At 41.5% G+C, this 24,694-nt stretch overlaps 1 protein-coding gene across 5 annotated transcripts in view; it reads left to right on the forward strand.

The window, feature by feature from the left end:
- The first annotated feature begins 1,408 nt into the window (after positions 1 to 1,408).
- rab27b (RAB27B, member RAS oncogene family) overlaps positions 1,409 to 24,694 on the forward strand; it is a 74,767-nt gene continuing 51,481 nt past the window's right edge. For 3 of the 5 annotated variants that reach the window (XR_007039290.1, XM_047372481.1, XM_047372483.1), the window contains exon 1: positions 1,541 to 1,674. The gene's annotated coding sequence lies outside the window, so the exon portion shown is untranslated. Of the gene's footprint in view, positions 1,675 to 24,694 lie in introns of all 5 variants that reach the window. The other 2 variants (XM_047372486.1, XM_047372484.1) reach the window with 2 other exon arrangements.

Below are 24,694 nucleotides of genomic sequence, written 5' to 3' on the forward strand. Positions count from 1 at the left end.
TGCATTGATTTGTTCTATGCAGCCAGCCAATGCTTGAATAAGTTCATCATGACTTGGTGACATTGTAATGTAGAGCTGTGCATCATCTGGGTAGTTATGGTAACTTATCTTGTTGTTTGTTATGATCTGAGCTAGGGTGAGCTTGTAGATATTGAATAGAAGGGGCCCCAGGATGGAACCTTGGGGAACACCACATGTGATTTTAGTTGACTCTGATGCAAAGTTACTTGTTGACACAAAAAGTCCCTGTCCTTCAAGTAAGAGTCAAACCAGCCAAGTGCTGTATCAGAAAGATTGACCCAGCTCTCCAGTAATATAATGTGGTCAGCAGTGTTGAATGTTGCGCTGAGGTCCAATAATACCAGCTCTCTGGTTCTTCCACAGTCTGCATTTATGTGTATGTCATTGAACACCTTGACAAGGGCAGTCTGGGTATTGTGGTGAGCAGTAACCTTACAGGAAGATGTCAAAGCAGCTGGTCATCGTTAGGAAGTTATTTAACTGTTGAAACACAGCTTTCTTTATAACCTACTGATAAATGAGAGACTTGGGATGGGCCTGTAGCTCTGCAGTAGCAACTTGTCCAGATTTACAGTTAAAGAAAGCTGTAGGTAAAATATAGAGACAGCAGGCGGAGGAGCCTAAGTTTTTGTAGTTGATTTGGTAGAATTGTATCATTTAGGCCAAATTGGTTTTGTTGGGCACAGCATTGGTGCTGGAGTGGAGTTGAGATGCTACAATCACAGGAGCGTAGCAAACAAGGCCCGAACATTATTAATGTTTTTGGTGATGATTTTAGAATAGAAATACATACCTGTTTGGCTGACTAATTACTAACAACCTAACTCTAGTTGACTGTTAGCTTGACTGTGATTAGCCATTAGTTTGACTTTATTTAGTTATGTTTTCTCTTAGTTGCTGCTATCTTGACAAGGATTAACTCTTAGTTTGACTGTGACAAGCTGTTAGCTTGACTCTAGTTAATTGTTAGCTTGTCTCTAATTAGTTTTTAGCTTGTCTGAATTGCTGCTATCTAGACTTTGATTAACTCTTAGTTTGACTGTGATTAATCGTTAGCTTGACACTAGTTAGTTGTTAACTTCTCTCTAAGTAACTGCTATCTAGACTTGGATTAACTGTTAGCTTCCCTCCTTTGGTATTATTTGGACCACAGAATAAGGAATAGACACTGTGATGCTACAACACACAGCATAGCAAACAGTTGTGACAGATTACCTTCAGGTAAGATACAGATTTTTTATAAATATATAATTCACACAACCTCACTTATAAAAAAATACTAATAAAACCCCCAAAAGTTTACTATCCCGTTAAATCACCATAGAAACACAGAAGCGCCTCCTTCGCTAAGAGCTTGGAAATCCGAGTTTACGTGTAGTCCTTGAAGGCATCTGAGCGTCGGTTCCCCACCCCTGAAGCAAACGGAGCCACATCCATCAGAGTCGCTTCTCTCACGGAGGTTTTCAGCCCGCAGAGCCACCGAACGGTCCTCCGTCTGAGCCAGCTGCGGGCAGGTTTCTCTGCGCGGATCCACCTGCCCAACAAACCGGGGGAGCGATGCGACGTCCCGGAGGAGAGCGAAGAGGAGACCAAGCGGCCAGGCAGCAGCGCACACCTGAGAGGAGCATCTGAGTTAGTTTCCGTTAAAGAAAGGTGAGTGGTAAACAGAGGAAAACACGAGGCTGCTTGCTGTGTATGAAGCAGGCATGTGTTTGGTTCCTGTTCGGTGATGCGATTCGGTCGTGTCCAGCAATCAGTGACTGGCAGGCGGGATGAGTCATAGCCTGAGCTTAGGGCTGCTCTGCTGGAGGAGCCGCTGGAGCAAAAAACTCTGAAGCCTTCAGAGGTTCGTTATCAGCTGCTGTGCATGAAAAACACCGGCAAACAGTGTCTGATTGTGTCATCTGCGAGGCTTTTTACTATCTCCAGAGTTTGCATGAAGAGTGTGTGTGTGTGTGTGTGTGTGTGACACGGGACTTCAGGCTTTAGTGTGGGAGGTTGAAACCGAAATGTTTGTTTGTTTGTTTGAATCGTTTGGAGCAAGAACCGACAGTTTATGCTGCGCATCTAACTTTGAATCTGCAGTCTTCACTGCTGAAATAATGTGTAAAGCAACATATAAAGAAACTTTCCTTTACTTATTTCCCTAACCAATATTTAGATGAGTGATGTCACAGTTCAGTTAAAGGTGCATCTTAATACTTTCAGATAGGAAGAAAGTACACCAGAAAATTATCCAAGCATATTAAAGGAAAGTTAAGTGGAAGGACAAAGTATTTATAGAGACACATCCTTGTTCCTTTATTTCAGCATTTACTGATGCTTTTCCCCATGGCTCGACATGTATCAGATTTAAATTGCTGAGCCATTAGCAGGCTTCAGCAGTTCATTATCTCTGTACCTACCCAGTCTTTTGAATCAGGTGTGCAGGTGTGGTGTGATATCTAAAACATGCACAACTCAGACACAACAAAATAAGTCTTTGTTGTCTTAAATCGAACTGCATGTGCCTCTGAATAAATTAGAATGTAATTGAACAGTTAATTAGTTCAGTAAATCAGGTCAAAACATCACAAAAAGGTGCTGCTAAAGAAGCTGACTTGTAGGAGTGCTGTGTCCAAGCATATTCATGGAAAGTTAAGGGAAGGGAAAAAGTGTTTATTCTGATGCACCTGTGTAAGACAACACTGTTCCCCATTGTTCTGTAAGTTTTAGCTTACTTTAGCAGATCCAGATCTCAGTCTGTGATGCAGTCATTAGAATGAGGTGTGCAGGACTGGTTGGACGTCTAAAACATGCTGGACTTAAAAACAAACATGTCGCATTTGGATGATTTATATAGAAAATTGAATGAAAGATATGAATAACTTGACTTTAAGGTTATTAAACAGTTTATTGTCATTGGAGTGTCCAAACATCTGGTAGAGTTTAGTAGCAGCTGTTAATTAAGTAGTTTTAAATTACTTATTAGGTTAACTTGTTAGGCCTTAGCATTTTTATACTTTATTTTTTGTTAGTGTCTTTTTTTTTTTTTTTACTACAAAACATTCTTTGTTGTGTTTTACTTCTACAAAATCATGTGACCTTTGCATATTTGCATGGAGCCTCTGCCTTGCTGTTGGAGCACACCTGTTGTTTTACAGGCCCTCGGTACTTTCCCCCGCCTCCGTGCTGATAATTAGTTTGCTGTTTATCCGTCAAACACTCTGAATGTTTGTTTACTCATAAATGACTCTGTAAACAAAGATGGCAGGAGCTGAGGTAATTAGTGGGCACATCTTTTATTGTCATGGGAGGCTTGTTGTCATACACTAAGCTGTTAATTACATTGTATTGTCTTGGTAAAAAGTAAGTACACCCTATTTCAGTACCAGGGTTTCATGTATCCGGATATAATGTAAATCAGGTTCTATAATTGAACATAAAGTGTCCAACCACAAGGCAGATTCTACTCTGCTATTATTTATTCACCAAAGACGAAGCCGAAATAGAAGAATGAGTGAAAATGTAAGTACACCCCTAGTCCAACACCTTGATTAATTTCTTATTGAGCTGTTCTGTTGTTGATTTGCTTCTGTGTTTGTGATCATTGTCCTGTTTATGACTCAGATTGACTCACATTTGACTCTAAAATACTTTAGAGAATACAGAGGAGTCCATGTTCCCCTCAATGACTGCAAGAAGCCCAGGTCCGGTGGTTGCAAAACAAGCCCATGTCATAAACCCTCCACCACCGTGCTTCCCTCTGTCCAAAGAGCATTGTTCCAGAAGTCGTGTTGCTGACTTAGGCCCATGATGATACCACTTCTTCAAACAAACCATACTTGTTCAGTCTTTTTTCAGCTTTCCTGCCATGTACTTTAACATTTCAGTTGGTCTTCTTGGCATTTCTCTGAACATTGCACGTTCTGACTGCTGGGACGTCCACTCTTGGGAAGATTAGCAGCTCCCAGATTGATGGGCAGCAATAGTTGCCTCTGTAAGGTTATTGCTGATGTGTTTCCATCTTGGCATTGTGTTTAGAGTCATCTGTACGCTTCAGAGCACCAAACATCCAAAACTTTAGCTTTTCGAGAGAAGCTCATACTGATGATGATCGGTTAATTAATGCATTTGATCAGCTGCACCAGGCGGCTCCTTTTCCTCTTAATCCAGTGGAAACAGCAGGTGTATTCTGTTTACAATCCTTGAAACTTTCATGATAATTCAACCATCATCTGTTTTCAGATGTTTAAAAAATGAATCTGAATCTTTCTGATCCCGTCTGACTGATGTAATAACCCTGAGTTATAGTGTCCATGTGTCCAGGCTTGCAGACCTTTAACTATGTTTCATAAGGCTGATCAGCTGTTGCCATGGTGACATTTTAAAAACCAGAGGCTTTGTTTGAGGTTTATCCAGAAAAACACGCAGGATTCACTTTAGGTGTTTGGCTCTGATGATTCCCGGTGACCTTTTGGCTCGAGGACGGCCTCCCTAACCAGCGTGCCCTTTCCTCCTGACTCTCTGCCTCTGTCTGATGCTGGCTCCTGTCAGACACCTGCAGAGTATTGACCACAAACAGCAGGACTCGGCCTCCGGAAGATGATTAATGCATAGATAAGGTTTCCACTTGATGGAGGGGGCTTAACAGTCCTCAGATGCTGATATGGGTTATCTGAGGCGATGCTTTGCCAGGAGAAATCAGCTTTGGTCAAAAAGAAACTTATTGGCAGAAAAAATGTGGCCGGCTGGAGCCAAAAACCCACACTTTTCCTGAACTAATTATTGAGAAGTCAAGCTAATGGAATTGGAAAAAGTCTCATTTTACATCAGTAAAAACTTGAATTTTGACTTGTTTTTGTTACCATTACTTCTGTTTAAAAACCACACCGAGCCTCTGAAATCTAGAAAAGTAGTGATGATGTTTTTAGCGACACAAATAATCTAATTCTTGATCGGTCAGAATAATAATTATTTTACAACATTAATTTACAGCTCTTGTTTTTAATTTTTTAAATATTTTATTCTGCACTGGCACCCTCAGCATCTCCTCTAAATAATCTATTGTTTTCAAGTGTATTTTGTCAGGGCCTGTGTGGTGGTGCAGGTTGTAGCACTGTTGCCTTGCAGCAAGAAGGTCCTGGGTTTGAATCCCGGCCTAGGTCTTTCTGCATGGAGTTAGCATGTTCTCCCTGTGCATGCGTGGGTTTTCTCCAGGTACTCAGTCCCAAAACATGACTGTTAGATAAATCGGGCTCTCTAAATTACCCCTAGGTGTGAGTGTGCATGGTTGTTTGTCCTGTGTGCCTCTGTGTTGTCTTGTGATGGACTCCTGGCCTGTCCAGTGTTGTGACTATGAATCTGAATATATTATTTAATATTAATATTTTAATATTTTATCAAATAATATTTCAGTCTGTTAAGGATTGTCCTGTGAATACCAGCCCCATTAAGGCGATGGTATTAGGACAAAATAGAAAGGTGTGAGACGAGCTCTGACATTATTGAACAGCATAAACTCTGCACATATATGGAATAAATTCACACAATTTCTTAAAATACAAGAATTTATTAACAAAAATAAGTCAACTCAAAGTCAAACATATTTCAATCAACAAACTCTTTACTTTGCTAAAACAATTCAACTAACTACCAAGCAGAATTAAAGAATAACGAAGACTAATGGACTATGTAAAGTTGATTAAAGATAATTGAAAATTATGACCAAAAGAGTGATGCAACATTACCATGCAATGTTTATGTTTGAGAACCAAGGATTATCTTGAAGAATCTGGAAATGAAGTTAAGTTAGTCTTGGAACCAACTTAGGAAATAATCAGCAACGTTTAGACAACCAATCACAATGCAAGATCAGATAAAACATTATTTTAATAAAATAATGTTTTAAGATCTGTGATGGACTGGCGACCTGTCCAGGGTGTACCACGCCTCTCGCCCATAGACTGCTGGAGATAGGCACCAGCTCCCCAGCGACCCACTATGGAATAAGCGGTAGAAATAGATAGGTAGATGACTGACTGACTGATGTTTTAAGAATGATCTGCTGAATAAAACCAACCTTCTGGATGACCATTTCTCAACGGTGTCCAATTAGCTGCCTTTATTTATTAAAATAATATTCAAAGAAATTTTATTAAGGAAATAGTAAAATATTTAAAGAAATATTTTGGAAAAGAACCAAATCTTTCTGGAGAAATGGGGTTTAATGGTGTTTACTTAGTTATCAAGTTTAGTAAAATAATGTTTTTAGGGAACTATTATTTACTGCATTGAAAACTAACAACCTTTCTGGGTAAATATTATTTAGTAGCAAGCACGTGTTCTTACCTGTTAGCAGTTGAAGCTAACAAAGGAGGCTGATAGCTTAGCACCAGAATCAAACACACACCTTTAAAATACCGTTAATAAAAGGGTTAAAATGCATAAGCGCGGACAGCGCTTTATGATCAATCTTCTGTGTTTAAAATTGGCCTTCGTCTGGGGCGACGAAGTTTGAAGAAACATCCACTTTGAACGAAGGTTGAAGAAACTCTGTGAACAAAAAGTTAGCTACAGCTAACCTCTGGAGCTGTGGCTGGTGGCTCGTTCTGTCGGGGCGACCAAACTGCACGTTACCACGGTGATGCGGTCTCTGTTGTTCTCCTTGAGACCGGGAAACCGCTCCACTAGGCGTCATAGAGACGAGATCTCTGCAGGGAATTCTCTGGAAACAGTTTGCTTTCTGTAGACCTCAGAGAGAAAGTTAAGCAACGCTTGTACCTTAATTTACCCCTTTTTATGAATGAATACCGGATACACAGACAGTAATTCATCCGTACTTAACTTAGTGCATATGATCGGTGACTGTATGACACTCTTGGATCCAGTTGAAAAGTTATGTGTTTGCCAGCAAAGAGACATTAGCGCGCTGTGTCTCCAGCCAGCCTCACAGCAGAGTCCGGATGGAAGAGGCAGGATGTAGCAAGAGCGGTGCTTTTATTTGGACAGTGACGTCACAGGAGTTACCCCGTTTCCTGGCTGTGCCGGAAGTAGGTTAATGCAATTTATTTTGAAAGTTCCAGGAAAGTCTGTACTGGCCTTTCACGTTGTAACCATGGCTGTGGTCCCAACACCAGAGTGTCCCCTGCCTCTCGCCCGTAGACCGCTGGAGAGGGTATAGAGCGGTGGTTCCCAACCCATGGCCTTCTTTGCATGCCATCAAGTGCTGCTGCAGCCTGGTAATAACCCAGACATTTAAGTCAGGTGTGTGGCAGCAAGGAGACACCTAAAACATGCAGGACAGGGGGCCTTGAGGAGCAGGATTGGGAACCACTGGTGTAGACGATGGATGGATGGATATTTTGTCAGCTATCCCTGTTGATTACAACAAACCTCTTGTTTCCTCTCAGACCCATTGTTTTGTTCTCGTTGCAGTGTTTGTCTTTTGGGCTTCGGTTGAAGAAGTTGTGACACATTGAGGTTAACAAATGGATTTCAAATGTGTTGCTCAGCTCAGCTGGTGTGGCTTTATAACTTGCAGCAGGGTTGACATGGGAGGAAGCGAGAAAGAAAAGGGATTAAAAATATTTTCAAACAATGGCCGTCATACAGCAGTTAATGTGGAGTCCTGAACCTAAAAAGCTTTGACATATTTCCAACAGAGCCAGTTAGTGCAGGTACGTGGTAATAGATGCAGTTTGGGAATGCTTAGGGAATTTTATCTCAGAAGAATAAGAGCAGATAATCCTGGATGTACTGTTGGAGATGGCTCTGGAAGCACTGAAAGATCAATAATGACAGCTATAGTTCTGGACAATAAATCAGTTTAGCATCACATTCTCTCACCACTGCTGCCACTTTTATTCCTGCTCATAAATAGCAGGATTACAACTTCTCATGACGGACAGCTTCTCTCTGTGTGCTGACGTTTTAACAATGGAGGCGAAGGTTGATTTATGTACAGCAGACTCAAACTCCTCTCTGAGGCATTTGGAAGATATGTAGATAACTCTCTGTAACTTAGCTGTGACACCCAAACATCATATAAATATATTAGAGATATAAGAGAATATGTTGAATTATTTTTAATCTACTGATGGGTTTAGAGAAAAGTTTTCAGACTAACCAGTATGTTGAAGCTCTGTTGTTGACGAGAGAATCCTGGGCTTAAGCTTCTGATAGCTTAAAATGTTTAAAGATAACTGTTTTGAATCTTTATACATTTTGTTACATATAAAAGAAAACTGTCTGGTTACCTATACCAGTAATGAACCACAAAACGTTAAATCGTCAGTAAATTGTGCACTGTCCAAGAGATCAGTCAAAAAATATTGAAATATTGTGGTGCTAGAAACTGCCAGACTAAGTTAATAAAATAAAATGAAAACCAAATCATTTGCCATTACTCTGGTAAAATTGTGTTCTACTAAATGTATTTGTCCAAATGTTTCCGGTGGCCTCAGATCTATACTCCTTACTTTCATTGATGGTATCTTCTTCTATCATTAATTATTTGCTTTATTTTATTTTGAATGTGCTTGAAAATCTGTAGGACTTGACTAAACTGTAGCCAGATTACACATTTTCTCTTCTACATTGTTATTAATATCTTTGCTTTAAGAGCGATTTGTCCTTGTTTGCTATATTTTTTGCCATTTTTCTTTAACCAGGCTTTGCTAGAAGATCACATTGTAAAACATGTGTGACGTGTTGCTGTGGACAATTAAAGGACTAATCTCTGAAGAGCAGCTGTAATGCTTCAGGGCAGCCTGATAAAGGCTTTTTACGTTAGTTGTTGACATAAAAAACCTGCCTTGACGTTTATTATTTGGACTTCTGTCTGTCTTCATCAGTTTCTCACATCACCGTGGAAAGGTTTTGGACCATTCATCTTTCCAGCCTAGCTTCAGCTCATTTGGGTTCACAGGTAATTGTTTCTGCAGAGCTCTCTGAAGGACCCACCACAACATTTCAGTCAGGTTGAGGCCTGAGCTTTGACAAGCCCAATCATCATACTTCCACCACCATGCTTGACAGTTGGTTTGAGGTGTCTGTGCTGATATGCTGTTTGATTAGCTCCTATTGTGGTTCTGGGCCATGTCCCAACATTTTTACTCTGGTCTTATCTGTCCAAAGGAAACTGTTCCAAAAGTCAGAGGGGCAAGTAACATCAGCTCTGATGTTTTAGTGCTACTCGATTATAGAAAAAATCACAATTACATCTTTTTTGGTCAATTGTAATCACAGTGGGGCGCAGGGGTGAAACGTGTGACCCATATTCAGAGGACCTCACTCCTCCTCTCCTTTTTCTGGAGAAACATGGACCACAAGATTCACATAGGTTCCATGTTAGGAAGGAGCTGAGGCGTACATCAGTCATTAAAGACATTACAAAATAAGTGGAATATGCCAAAATAAAACAATAAAAACTAATTGCGTTAGTTTAATGTGATTGTTTGGAACCAAAATCGAAATTGAACGATTTTCGATCAACTGCAATGTCCGGATGTTTTCTAAAACTGACTGTATGGTTCAGATTGTTGCTCTTTGTTAGCCTCATAGAATATGTCATATTTTGAGACTAATGTTTTGCTGTTTTAAGAATGTTTGTTTCACCATAGCAAGGATAAATATCAGAATATTTGAAAATATCATTGAATACAATTATTATGTGCTCTCTAGTTGTAACCCTGCACTAAATGTAACTGTTGTAGTCAGGTGGTTTATTTGTTAAAGCGTAAGCTGCATTTTTAGCTCTATATCTGTGTTATGAGGCTCTGACTGTATGCAGTGACAGAAGAGTTGCCAAAAGGGCTGTGGTGAATTTTTAGATGCTCCTTATCTCCACTTTTATTGCAATAAATACCAAAAAATTTTGTGATTTGAATTTTAGAGCTATATTGGTCATCCTTATTCAGAAGTGTCCTGCTTCATTCAGATGGAGCTTTGCCTAAGTCCTGCTGCCATCTTGTTTTTAGAGAGAAGAGGTTTTCTCCAACCTTTGCAAACAGACATGCAGGTTCCGTGTTTTTCTATCTGCCCTGTCATGGCTTTTAACCTTTAACCTGCTAACTGAGGGCTGTAGAATCTAAGAGTTGGATTTTTGGTTATTTCTCTGAGCTTCATGCTCTGGCAGCGAAAGTTGCTTGTTTAAGGTCATTGCTGATGACTTTCCAGCTGGACATTGTGTTAACACACCTGAATGCTGCAGATCAGCAAACTGCCAAAACTCCTGCTTTTATAAAGCTGCTCACACTGAAAATGATGATCAGTTTATCAGTACATTTGATCAGGAGCTCCTGGCTGCTGCTTTGCCTGTTAATGCAAATCCTGTGGAAGCAACATGGGTGTACTTGTACACCACATGACTGTGATGTAAATTGATTTGAAGTCAACAATCCATGTTTACGTCAATAAAACTGGTTGCGTGTTAAATGACAGTAATGTGTTTGAGATGACCTAAGAAGCTCAGAGTTAGAGCATCTGTTTATTTGAATTTCTCAACTTTATTTGAAAGAAAATGTGCCATTTAAAAAAAGCCTGGGTGCAGTCTGGAGGTACCTTTTCCTCAGCTGAGAGCCAGAATGTAGAGGCAAGGCCAGGGTTTACTGAATCCTTTGTGCTACAGCCTAAACATGGTTTGGTATTTCTGGTGCATGAAATGCATGGATTGATTGTTGCATCTGATGAGTATGTCGTATGCAACCTTTTGGCAGAAGCTGAAGCAGTGCTGATCTACTTTATTGTCCAGCCTCACACAAATGGCAAATATAAAGCTTACAGTGATTCTCTCCATCACTGTAAAACATTGTGTTCAGTTTGCACTGACTTAGAAAACAACGTTCATGTGTCTGGTAATGGGTTTGTGCCTGTGGAATAAATGGAACCAGCAGAAATAAATTGCAGCTCATCAATAATTGAATGCAACAGGCAGCAGTGGCTGTAAGGTGTTCAGTGATATTACACCGGGGACATACAGTGTGCCAAACAAAAGAACATTGTAATGAATCTACAGGGGCATCTCTGCTCAGTTCATGTTTGGATTCCAGGAAACAGATGTTTGAGTTGCTGTTGTGATGAATCAAATGACCTTCTTGTTGATTGGGAGGAAATAGACAAAACGTATGGCAGACGTGGACAAGCCAAATGTTTTTGAGACAAAGAATGTTTGGAGGAGCAACTGCAATGTTCAAACAACTGTATGCAAGTACAGGTTATTCTGATCTTTCAGTGATGGAAGAAGATCAATCCTGCCATGAACTGGAAAGTGTCACTGTCCACGGTGAAGCCAGTTTTACATCACTGTGGACTGAGACCGAGCTAGCTCCAGAACTAATAGGTTAAAGCTGGGCTGTTGTGAAGAAAAGTTTGATAGTTTGACAAACATTGATGCACGTTTGGAGGAGTGAACCTATGATCACAGTACGAACTGTTAAGCTCTTACTGCTGATTTCTCACGTGATATGAAGATGCTCATAAAGCCTCACTTCCTTCCTACCTTCTAACTGTGGCCATAGCAACCAGACTAACTTGTTTCCCTGAGAAACATTGGAGTTATACCTTTCATCAGTTTCAGTTTGAATTAACATAAAATATCAGGAAAATTAATTTCACTTGATTTTGATTTGTTGAAGTTTCAGCATAAGGCTGTTTGTTGAGAACGTGGTTTTAAAATGCACAAAATTAAAAATAATTGCTGGTCTGACATTTGTTCCATTGATTTCAAAGGTTTTTATTTCAGACCTTTTCCAAAAGCATTAGCAGGTTTATTGCACATTTCCCCTTCCTTCATTACCTCAACATGGTAATTTATAGTCTTTAGCAGTTTTTAGACATTTGAGCTTTATTTATACTTTAAAGTGTCAACTTCTAACACAATAATCTAACAGCACATCGTACTAGAGGCGATACAGATGCCTTAATGGTTAAATATGCTCAAGTTCAGTAAATATGAAGGTATTATATAATAAACCTGTTCTGAGAATGTACTCTACTTATATCTACTATCTGCTCGTTTGGTGTTATTAGCTGTCTGCATGCTTTAACGAGTGGCAGAGCAAGGATGAGGGCTGAGGGAGATGGACACCATGTTGAGGGAGGGTGGAAAGACTAGTTGCCTGGTGACGGAGGCAGGAGGAGATGGAAGGTGAAGAAAAGAGAAAAACGAGGAGGAGGAGGAGAGGTGAAGAGTTGTTTTCCAATAGCAAAGAGTTGCTGATCACGATCTGTTGTTTCAAGCTCTCCTACCATGGCTAAGTCGGGGTGAAGAGGAGCCAGTGCCTCTCCCTCCATTGAATTTTTTTTGAAAGGTTTGTGATTTTTATTTGCACTGGTCAGTATTTATGTGGCTCTTTGGTTGGATTTTTTTCTTCAGCTTAGCATTCTAGTCTTAGGACAAGACGTCCGATTCTAATTAATTAAACATATACGGCTTTAAAACAAAGAAACATTCTTTCTTAAACAAATAACAATTAACACTGATTTAAAAGGAGCTTCTAGATGTTACCTAACTTAACTCAGTCTTGTATGGAGTTTCCTTTCACTTCAGCTGCTCCATACAATCATCTGCCTCCATCTCACACTATTCCTTGTATTCTCCTCTGTCGCAACAACGCTTTGAATATCCTGCTTCACTACATCTAATATAAGGCTGCACAATATATCTCAAATTAATCGCTATCCCAATGTCCCTGTACACATTATCAGTAATCTCTTTTGATGCCTGTTTAATGCAATGTAAAATATTTTAGGAAAGCATGTTGTTGAGATGGATAATAAAATAAAAATGTTCCCAGTATCTGGTTAGAGTACTCACTTTCCAGGGTTTATTTTTGCAACGAGCAGTGTTTAGTTATTTGTTTATTTCTCACATGTCACATTGTTACTGTGACTTTATCCTGCATTAATGGAAGTTTATTTGAAAGTATATTTTCTAAATATCAGGCAGCCCTAATCTATGATCTTCTCTATACTCTTCCTCTTTCTTCTCCCTTGCAGCTCAATATTTAACATCCTTTTCCAGTATCCCCACTGTCCCTCCTCACAGGGCCAAATCATCTCAGGCTTGCCTGTCTAACATTATCTCCAATCTGCTCAACTTTACCTAATACTCTTCAAAAATGTTAAGGAACCCTGTTAACTGCTACTATCTTAACTGCAACTAAGTTAGTCTAACGTTTTGTTATTAGCTTAACCCTTATTAGTTTAAATGTCACCATTTTAACTGCACCAACCTAAGTGCTATTATCTTAGATGGCACTAGCTTAACAGCTACTAGCTTTGGTGTTGTTAGCTTAACAGCTAGTAGTTAAACTTTTATTATCCTATCTACTATTAGCCTAACTAATTATACCATAAGAAATTAACTTATCTCCTACTATTTTAACTGCTATTAGCCTAACTGGCACTAGCTTAACTGCTATTAGATTAACTGTTTTGAGGTTAGCTGATTTAACCTAACTAAAGCATTTAAACTATCTTCAATTCAATAATACTTTATTAATCCCAAAGGGAAATTAAATGTTGTTATAGCTCATTATGAAAGTTTCTTCAAAGAGCCGTTGTAGATGCTGATGGTTGTGGGCAGGAAGGATCTCCTGTAGCGCTCCGTCTTACAGCAGATCCGAAGAAGCCTCTGACTGAAGACACTCTGTTGTTGTAGGACAGTCTCATGAAGAGGATGCTCAGGGTTCTCCATAATGTTCTTCATTTTATGAAGAATCTGTCTTTCCACAATGATCTCCAGAGGTTCCAGAGGAGTCCCCAGAACAGAACCAGCCTTTTTTATCAGCTTGTTGAGATTTTTTAAGTCCCTGGTTCTGATGCTGCTTCCCCAGCAGATGATGGAGAAGAGATCAGACTTTCCACAACAGACTTATAGAAGATATGCAGCATCTTGCTGCAAACACCAAAGGACCTAAGCTTCCTCAAGAAGTACAGTCTGCTCTGTCCCTTCTTGTACACGGCTTCACAGTTGCATCTCCACTCTAGTCTGTTGTCCAGGTGAACACCGAGGTATTTATACTCCTTCACCACCTCCACTTCTTCTCCCATGATAGAAATAGTTTTTGACTTATTCCTGTTTCTCTTAAAATCTCCTTTGTTTTATTCACGTTCAAAATGAGATGATTGTTTCCACACCATGCCACAAAGCGGTCCATCACCTTCCTGTACTCAGCTTCTTGTCCATCTCTGATCCACCAATGACTGCAGAATCATCCGAGTATTTCTGCAGATGACAGGAGTCTGTCTTGTACTGGAAGTCTGAGGTGTACAGAGTGAAAAGGAATGGTGAGAGTACCGTCCCCTGTGGTGCTCCTGTGCTGCTGACTACCTGGTTAGACTCACAACCCTTCAGTCTCACAAACTGTGGTCTGTTTGTCAGGTAGTCTTTGATCCAGGAGATTGTTGAGGCCTCCACCTGAGTCTTCTGGAGTTTCTGACAAAGAAAATCAGGTTGGATTGTATTAAATGTTCTGGAGAAATCAAAGAACATGATCCTCACAGTGCTGCTGGCTTTGTCCAGATGACAGTGGGTTTGTTGAAGCAGGTGTATGATGGCATCTTCATCTCCAACTCCACAGCGATAAGCAAACTGAAGGAGGTCCTGATAGTTTATTGTTTGCTTACTCAGGTGGGCCAACATGAGTCTCTCTAGGACCTTCATGATCTGGGATGTCAGGATCTATGTATCTTGTTAGTTTAACTACTGTTAACTTACTTGCTAGTAGCTTAAAACCTGTGGGCTTCATTGCTGTTATCTTAACTTTAAGTAGCCTAACTGCTATTAGCCTAATTGGTATAAGCGTAACTGCCTCTACCTTAACTGTTATTAACCGAAAGGCTAGTAGCCAAACTGTTACTAGCTAACTGGTATTTGTCTAACTAACTGTGACTAGTTCTGCTGCTGTTTTGACCAACTGCTACTCCCTTAACTATCACTAGCTTTAAACTCCTGTTGTCCTAATTTCCATTAGCTTAACTGACAATAGCTTAACTGTCATGTTCATTTGTGGTAGCTTAGTGGCTACTGGCTTAACACCTTCTATCTTAACTTCTAACACTTAACTATCTTCACTGTGATTGTTTTGTCACTGACCTTTCACTGGCCAAACCTCCCCTAGCGTCAATGCTGCTAGCCTAACCGTTACCTACCAGCTTAAGTCACTAGTTTATCTGTTGTTAGTTTAACCGATTATTAGATTTTGCTTGAGTCCTACTAGACTACTCGCAAACAATCATCACATATTTGAAGAAAAATCCTTTTAATGATTGAGGTGTTCCCAGATATGTCTGCAAACAGTTGACAAAGGTCCTCAAAAACAATTTCTAACATGATAACATGCATTCAAGGTTATAATTAAATCACAGATTAGCTGTTAGAAATTGCATAAACATATTGAACTTGTTTGTGAATATTAACAAATCAAAATTAATTTATAGTAGAGAAAATAAGACAAACAGCAGATACAAAGAGTTTCTTCTGTTTTAGTGTTTGAGGGGATAAATAATTTCTAATATTTTTGTTGATCTCATTTGAAACTGCCCTAATTGCAAGTCAAACCACAAATTATGGGTACCTGACCTTTATCTCTAATACAAAATATTCATCACTTTTCATTGTAAAAGTGAATCTTACATTTATTTAAATAAATCTTTCTGCAATTTTTACTTTCTAATGAAACTATGGCTTTGTTTACTTTTACGTCTTTTAATAGCAGAAACGTAACTTTTTTCCATTACTCTTCTAACTTGCAGTATTTTGTCTGCCTGTAAAACGTCACAATCTGTTCACGTTTCCTTGAAGGGTGGATTTTTCCTGCACCAGTTGTCTTGAAAGTGAAAATGTGCTCTGTGAGCAAACACAATGCTGGGCAGCATTGTTCCTGGGAAGACGACAAACCTTCATGATCTGCACTCAGGGCTGTAAATTCAAATCATCGGAAAGAAATCTTAGCAAAACGACACATAAATAATTAATATTAATACATTTGAAGAGCCAACAGTGGGTAATTCTAAATTAATCTAAAAGAGAGCATGGAATTTCCTGTTATGGTTATCTAATTGTGAAACCTGGCACTGAACTGATCGCAGGTCAGACTTTCTGTATGTAGACAGTTTGCAGATGTGCTTCGTTGTACAGACTTTATGTCATGTTATAGCAAGCCTGTTGAAAGGAGAAACTAAAAAGATTTGTTGTTGTTTGAATATTTACAGACAAAATATTACCTTTTTGGTTCTCATTATTAAGGGTGTTATTGCAAAGGTATAGAAACCATTATTTATCAGTTTACATTCACTTCTGTTTATTAATATAGCACCAATTCACAAAAATATAATGTCGAGGTACTTTTAAAGGCCCCTTCCACGTTTTTTGTTGTTGTTTTTATCAGGGTTTTTTTTTTGTTTGGAAAAAAAATACATCAAAATGTATGACTTGATCAGTAATCGTGTAAAAGGATTTTTGTTAGTGGTAAAAACTCCATTTTGCTGAAGGAATGAGCAAACCCAGTCTTTGGAGCTCCATAGCTCATTCATATTTTACAGCAGAAACACAATTCAAAGTTTAAACCACTCACAGAAAGTTGGTCTTTACTGGACTAAATTCATTAAATCATTCTGATGCCACAAATAAGCACAAATATTTTAAAATTTTACCATGAAATGTTCAGCTTTGACCTGGATTTTGATCCTTTAAATCTGAACCAGGATTTTATTTGCTTGCCTTTCCAGGCTTTTTGCATGAGAAGTAAACGTGTCTACTTTCATCCAGTGTGCCTCCCTTTGCTGTAGGACTTCAGCTGACTTGTTTCTGTCAGATGAACCCAGAGGGCAGGGAGCTCACAACCAAACTCTCCTTCATTCCCTTTGTATTTCAGCTCTGAATCTTTCTTTGGAAACTAAAACTGAAGTGTCTCTTTAAATAACTGTTTCATCTGCTACATAAAACATTACAGATACATGAAAATGTGCCTTTTTGGTCTTCAGATGTTTCTGCCACTCATGGCTCAAGATGTTTTCTGTTACAGATTTTGCACAGAGCTGGTTTGTCTGATTCTTAAAATATTATGTGTTGAAAATCGAACTTGAGCAACCAATGGATTCCACTGTGGTGGTTAAATATCGTTGTTCCTCATTACCTTTATTTTGCATCTCCTAATTTCTCTGCTTCATCTCATGTTTTACCTCGGTTGCTTTCTTCTTCTTTTTTCTTTTTCTCTTTTTGATGCTTTTCTCCATGTTTGTCCCTAATCTGTCTTCTTGGTCAATCATCTCCTCCTCTCTCTCCTTGTGGCCTTTCCATTACCTCTTCTCAATTATCTTCTCCTCCTGGTCTGAATTGTTCTGTAGTTTCTCATGTTTCCCCTCCTCAGTTGTGCTCTCCTCCTCCTCTTCCTCCTCGGTTTGGGACTCGTGACTCATGAGCTGATATTCAGCTGACAGGACTTTATTAAAAGTCAAACACAGACACCTCTTTCTCTCACACACATACATACCATTAGCAGGGAACCAGTAAAATAGAATCTGCTCCCAAACAACCAAACAATGGGACTTTCCGTCCAACAGTAAAGCAGCTTAAGATGATCTGATCAGAAAGTGTGGCGTCTTTATCTTCTCTTCACTCTTAAATGCCAGCATCTCAGTGGTCCACACACACATTACGAGCTCTCTGCTTGAGGTTGAAGGCTCATACATTTTTAAATGCACTGCTATCAGCAGCCTACTCTTCCTCTCCTCTTACGTCTCACCTAATTTTATTCTTAAGCATTTCTTTTCTCGGTGAAAGATCACTTGTTCTCAGTTTGGACTGATGACCTGATGCAAATAACATTAGGAAACATGAAAATTGGTTTGCATGCAATAAATGATAGACAAAATCTTAAATCTGTTTACATTTAAAGGGTCAGTTAAGTTGTGTGGATTACCCCTGAGCAGTGGCTGTTCTTGGATGATAGGCGCCTTGGGCAAGCTTCTCCATCTGCTCCCCCTGAACCCGACTAGAGCATTTCATCATCAGCCAGTCCAGCCTCAACCCATTTTCCTTTGACTCCAACTTGTGTGCAAAAAAAACAACTTCTAACTTTATCAGAACCGTTAAGAGATTAGATCTTGTTTTAGGCTTGTTTTAGAAAATAGCTTTTAATGCTGTAAGCTAATTTAAAAGATGTCATAATGGTGGCATCTAGTAATTCAGCTGACAGCCTCACATCTCCACAAATATCTGATTTGACCCATTTCCTTCTTGAGGTCACCCATATTATTCTGATATTTGACTAACTTTAAAAGATAAATTCCTTATTTATTGTTGTTTTGTTGCCAACTCAAACTATGGTAAAAACTGATGTATTAGAAGTTAAAAACAACAAGCTAAAAGATGGACCTTCAAAACCTTCAAATACCATTTATAAAAAAAGGCAAGACAAGTTTATTTGTATGCTTTACATGATAAAAACACAAAAGAAAACACATAGAAAGTAAAAGAAAGTAAAGAAATGTTGGACTACAGACTGAGACTATTGATGTTTCAGTTAATAGTTTAAATAGAACAATCAGAGGCAACTCTAAATAAATGGGTTCGTTCGTTTGTCGTCTTCCGCTTATCCGGGACCGGGTCGCGGGGGCAGCAGACTCAGCAGAGACGCCCAGACGTCCCTCTCTCCAGACACCTCCTCCAGCTCCTCCAGGGGGAGCCCAAGGCGTTCCCAAGCCAGCTGAGAGACATAGTCCCTCCAGCGTGTCCTGGGCCGTCCCCTGGGCCTCCTCCCGGTGGGACGTGCCTGGAACACCTCCCGAGGAAGGCGTCCAGGAGGCATCCGGTATAGATGCCCGAGCCACCTCAACTGGCTCCTCTCGATGTGGAGGAGCAGCGGCTCTACTCCGAGCCCCTCCTGGATGGCCGAGCTCCTCACCCTATCTCTAAGGGAGTGCCCGGCCACCCTACGGAGGAAGCTCATTTCAGCCGCTTGTATCCAGGATCTCGTTTTTTCGGTCATGACCCAAAGTTCATGGCCATAGGTGAGGGTAGGAACGTAGACCGACCAGTAAATTGAGAGCTTTGCTTTTCGGCTCAGCTCTCTCTTCACCACAATGGACCGGCACAGCGCCCCCATTACTGCGGCAGCCGCACCGATCCGTCTGTCGATCTCCCGCTCCATTCTTCCCTCACTCGTGAACAAGACCCCGAGATACTTAAACTCCTCCACTTGAGGCAGGAACTCCCCTCCAACCTGAAGAGGACAAGCCACCCTTTTCCGGTCGAGTACCATGGCCTCGGACTTGGAGGAGCTGATCCTCATCCCAGCCGCTTCACACTCGGCTGCGAACCGCCACAGCGCATGCTGTAGGTCTTGGCTAGAGGGGGCCAGCAGGACCACGTCATCCGCAAAAAGAAGAGACGAAATCCACTGGTCCCCAATCCCGACCCCCTCCGGCCCTTGGCTGCGTCTAGAAATCCTGTCCATAAAAGTTATGAACAGGACCGGCGACAAAGGGCAGCCCTGCCGGAGTCCAACATGCACTGGGAACAGGTCTGACTTAGTGCCGGCAATGCGGACCAAACTCCTGCTCCGCTCGTACAGGGACCGGATGGCCCCTAATAATGGGCCCCCGATTCCATACTCCTGGAGCACCCCCCACAGGGCATCCCGAGGGACACAGTCGAATGCCTTCTCCAGGTCCACAAAACACATGTGAACCGGTTGGGCAAACTTCCATGAACCCTCGAGCGCCCTGTAGAGGGTATAGAGCTGGTCCAGTGTTCCACGGCTGGGAAGAAAACCACACTGTTCCTCCTGAAGCCGAGGTTCGACTATCGGTCGGACTCTCCTCTCCAATACCCTGGCGTAGGCCTTACCAGGGAGGCTGAGGAGGGTGATCCCCCTGTAGTTGGAACACACCCTCCGGTCCCCCTTCTTATAATGGGGGACCACCACCCCAGTCTGCCAGTCCAGAGGCACTGTCCCCGACCGCCACGCAATGTTGAAGAGGCGTGTCAACCATGATAGCCCTACAACATCCAGAGACTTGAGGTACTCAGGGCGGATCTCATCCATCCCCGAAGCCTTGCCACCGCGGAGCTTTTTAACCACCTCGGTGACTTCAGCCTGGGTGATGAAAGAGTCCAACCCCGAGTCCCCAGCCTCTGTTTCCACCAAGGAATGCGTGATGGCAGGATTGAGGAGATCCTCGAAGTACTCCTTCCACCGCCCGATAATGTCCTCAGTCGAGGTCAGCAGTCTCCCGCCCCCACTATAAACAGTGTTGGCAAAGCACTGCTTCCCCCTCCTGAGGCGCCGGACGGTTTGCCAGAATCGCTTCGAGGCCAACCGGTAGTCCTTCTCCATGGCCTCACCGAACTCTTCCCAGGCCCGTGTTTTTACCTCTGCCACAGCCCGGGCCGCAGCACGCTTGGCCTCACGGTACCCATCAGCCGCCTCAGGAGTCCCACAAGCCAACCACAGCCGATAGGACTCCTTCTTCAGCTTAACAGCATCCCTTACTGCCAGTGTCCACCACCGGGTTCTGGGATTGCCGCCACGACAGGCACCGCAGACCTTACGGCTGCAGCTATGGGCAGCAGCATCGACAATAGATGCGGAGAACATGGTCCACTCGGACTCTATGTCTCCAACATCCCCCGGGATCTGGTCGAAGCTCTCCCGGAGGTGGGAGTTGAATACATCCCTGGCCGAGGGCTCCGCCAGGCGTTCCCAGCAGACCCTCACTATGCGCTTGGGCCTGCCAAGTCTGTCTGGCTTTCTCCTCCTCCAGCGGATCCAACTCACCACCAGGTGATGATCAGTGGACAGCTCAGCCCCTCTCTTCACCCGAGTGTCCAAAACATGCGGCCGAAGGTCTGATGATACGACAACAAAGTTGATCATCGACCTCCTGCCTAGGGTGTCCTGGTGCCAAGTGCACTGATGGACACCCTTATGTTTGAACATGGTGTTCGTTATGGACAATCCGTGACTAGCACAGAAGTCCAATAACAAAACACCACTCGGATTCAGAACGGGGAGGCCATTCCTCCCGATCACGCCTCTCCAAGTGTCCAAGCAACCCAACCACCAGGCGCTCTCCGACGAGTCCCGACCCCAGGCCTGGCTCCAGGGTGGGACCCCGGCTCCGCCGTACCGGGCGACGTCACGTGCCTCGATATTTTGTTCTTCATGAGGGGTTCTTGAACCATTCTTTGTCTGACCCATCACCTAGAGCCTGTTTGCCATCGGAGACCCTACCAGGGGCATTTAGGCCCCAGACAACATAGCCTCTAGGATCATTTGAGCACTCAAACCCCTCCACCACGTTAAGGTGACGGTTCAAGGAGGGGAATAAAATAAATGGGTTTTTAAACTTAATTTTAAAGAACTCAGGAATTCAGCATCTCTGCAGTTTTTGGAAGTTTGTTCCAGATTAGTGGAGCAGAAGAACTGAATGTGGCTTCTCCATGTTTGGTTCTGGTTCTGGGGATGCAGAATAGACTGGAACCTGAAGACCCGAGTGGTCTGGAAGGTTCATACAACAGCAGTAGATCTTTACTGTATTTTAGTGCTAAGCTATTCAGTGATTTATAAACAGAAGTATTTTAAAGTCTACTCTCTGAGGTCAAGGGAGCCAGTGGAAGGTCTTTAGAACCGAGCTGATGTTCTCTATCTTCTTAGTTCTAGTGAGGACACTAGTAGCAGCGTTCTGGATCAGCGGCAGCTGTCTGATGGACATTTTATGGTGCGTTCACACCGAACGCGGATTCTGCGATAGGAGCGGCCGATTTACATGTTAGAGGCGTGTTCAGGAGCGGAGCAGTGCGAGGCGGTGCGAAGGAGACGAAGGACGTGGTGCGGAAGGCACGCGAAGCGGTAGCGGAGCGAGAGCGATGGACGAGTTGAAAAATCTGAACTTTTTCCAAAATTCGTGTCTCGTCAACAAATCAGGGACTGGATGTGCCTGGGACGTTGGGTGAAAGACCACAACGGAGAAGAAGCGGTTGTCAGTGAAGATGGAGGACCAGATCATAGTGGCGGTGTGCGGTAATCCAGAGTTATATGACTCAACTAATTACTTTTACCGAGACTAGTACAGAAAGGACCTGGTCTGGTTATGTTTAGGCAAAAATATGTTATATTTAGGAGATGTGGACATTAAAAATCGGCTGTTTTTTTTATTGAGCTGAGATTTATTTACTCACCGAAGACAGATGGACAGGCGTTCCGGTTGTTGGTGTCCCAGAGGCCAATTCGTCTCCCATCGCGGGACAGCAGATCTTCGAACTGGGTCCTGGATAGACGGAAGTACCGCTGAAATCGACCGTCATCCAGACGCAGCTCCTGGAGTAGGTGGTGGTAATCTCCGAAGTGTTCCCGTCCCTGAAGAATCTGGTGAACACAGGGACGTCGGCGGCGTTTTTCGGCTCTCCACAGGTAAAACACTGTAATTAGGTCCGTGAAATCCATGTCTGCCATGTTCAGTTGAAACCAGCAAGCAGCAGAAGGAAGCTCCTCCTATTTGATGACGTGGCGAGGTGTTGCCGCTTGTTGCCATTTGGCAACGTGGAGTTCACGCAGAATGTCAAGCGGGAAAAAGCACACAAAGGATGCGAAATATTCGCAGAATCCGCGTTCGGTGTGAACGCACTATTAGGCAGACCTGTGAAAAGATGTTGCAAAAATCAATTCCACTAAAAATAAATGCAAGGAAGTTTTTCCAGATCTTGCTGGGACAACATCTTCATCGTGGAACTGACAGAAATAAAGAAAGCTACTTTTATTTTTTATTTGATGCTCCTGTGCCCTATTTCCTAATGCCCCCCTAGGCAACTGCCAATATGGCCCATGTCCAAAACCATAACTGCTGTTGAGCAAGCAGTGTCTCACCTATAGTTACTTCATGTTGTACTGACAAATACGTCTTTTTTATTTAACCTTAACTGTTTTGCGTCGTTAAGTTTGAACTAATTTCTATAGAAAAACATCTGTGTCCATATGGATATGAAGCAAGGTGTGATATTCCAGAAAAAACACTTTTCATTTTTTAAATTAACCCTTTCACAGGCATGATCATCTTTCTATTTATTTTTCCTAACGCTTATTATCACAGCTCTAAACAAAGCAGTAAAGGTGGAAAACCCATTATAAGGAGAGAGAAGGCAGTGTTGGTATTTATCAGGCTTACTGGAAACCATCTGTTTCTCTGCTGTCAATTGTTTCCCATCTTAGCATGTCTGTTGGTGTGATGAAAAACGTCTATTACTGGGACTACACATGTGGAAATTAAGCAGACGTTGTGGTACATCAAGCCCTATCATGTCTTGGAAGTGTAACTGTTGCTTGTGATTCTCTCCTATTCTAATTGGTGGATTGGTGATGTGGGATTCAGCGTTTAACTTCGTCAGGATGGGTTACGCTACATTTGCTGTGTTGCATTTTTTAAATTTCCATATTTAAAGAACAGCTGACCTTCTAGCGATGACATTTCAATGAGCTCCCCATAGTGGTAAGATAATAAATAACAAATTAATCAGAAAGTAGGCCATGCCATCAGTTTCACTTTTAGTTTCAAACAGCCAGCATCCTTAAGTTGTTGAATGTTGAATGTTAGTGTAGATGGAGCTTTTTCATAGTGTTAAATGGCGTGCAGTTTTTCAAATATATGAAAACTTTCTAGCAGCTTTACTTACCTGGTGATTAAATTATGTTGAGAGTTAAATGCATGGAAAGGAAATGCAGGAGCGTTAGTTTATCTTCCTACAAAACTGAAACAATAGGCAGATATACAAAAATGTGTCGGAGGTATTAACATAATGTTAGATATTCAAAAACTCATCCTATACCTGCATATACCTGTGAGGCTTCTTTGTCTGTAGCTGGTGCATTGCTCCCACCTTGTGGTAGTAAGAGTGTTTGCAATTCAAAATATCACCAAAATTGAATTTGTTAACTTTTCAGGCCACAACTATTCAACAATTCCCATCCAAGTTAAGTAGAAATCCCTTCATTTTGTTCCCAGCAATTACCTGTTTCTTGCAGTGTTTATTTGACAGAAAACAAAACATTTTCTTTAAATCATTGTTTGCTATTCTGCTAACTCGTGTGCATTGCCTTGACTAACGAGTTGGTTGTTCCAGCTGAAAACAATTTGAGCACTAACTGGTACATGGCTTGCTGCAACATGCCTGAACTGTTTATGTAATGCTTGTTTTCCTCTGTGAGAGGCTGCTGTGCTCACTCATAGCATGAAGCTGTCATTACAAACTTCACATCAAATTTGCTCTAATTAATTTAGATATTTTGGCATTGATACATCTGACTTTTAATACTGTCAGAGCCACTTGCTTTTTTTGCATCTTTTTTGACAAAGTTTGTATTTCATACAGTTGTTTTTATATTTAATGTTTGTTCATCCAGAATAAAAGTAAAGAAATCCATTCTAGAAGTCATTTGTCAAGATGTGAATTACCTGGCTGGAATGGTACAATCCTAAGATCTTACCTTGCCTCGCTCACCTGTTTGTTTAAATAAAACTTTGCATCTAATTTACACAAAGCAGAAAGTACACTTCCAGGTTACATTCACTCATAATGGAGGTATATGTATAGGTTCAGACACATCTGAGTTAGCCTGTTTTCAGGTTTGCTCCTTCTATTAGAGCATCTTGGTTTGGATGATGGTAAATTGGTCTAATTAGGAGAGGACAT

The sequence above is a fragment of the Girardinichthys multiradiatus genome, chromosome 8 (assembly GCF_021462225.1).
Source record: "Girardinichthys multiradiatus isolate DD_20200921_A chromosome 8, DD_fGirMul_XY1, whole genome shotgun sequence".
Classification (NCBI taxonomy): Eukaryota; Metazoa; Chordata; class Actinopteri; order Cyprinodontiformes; family Goodeidae; genus Girardinichthys; species Girardinichthys multiradiatus.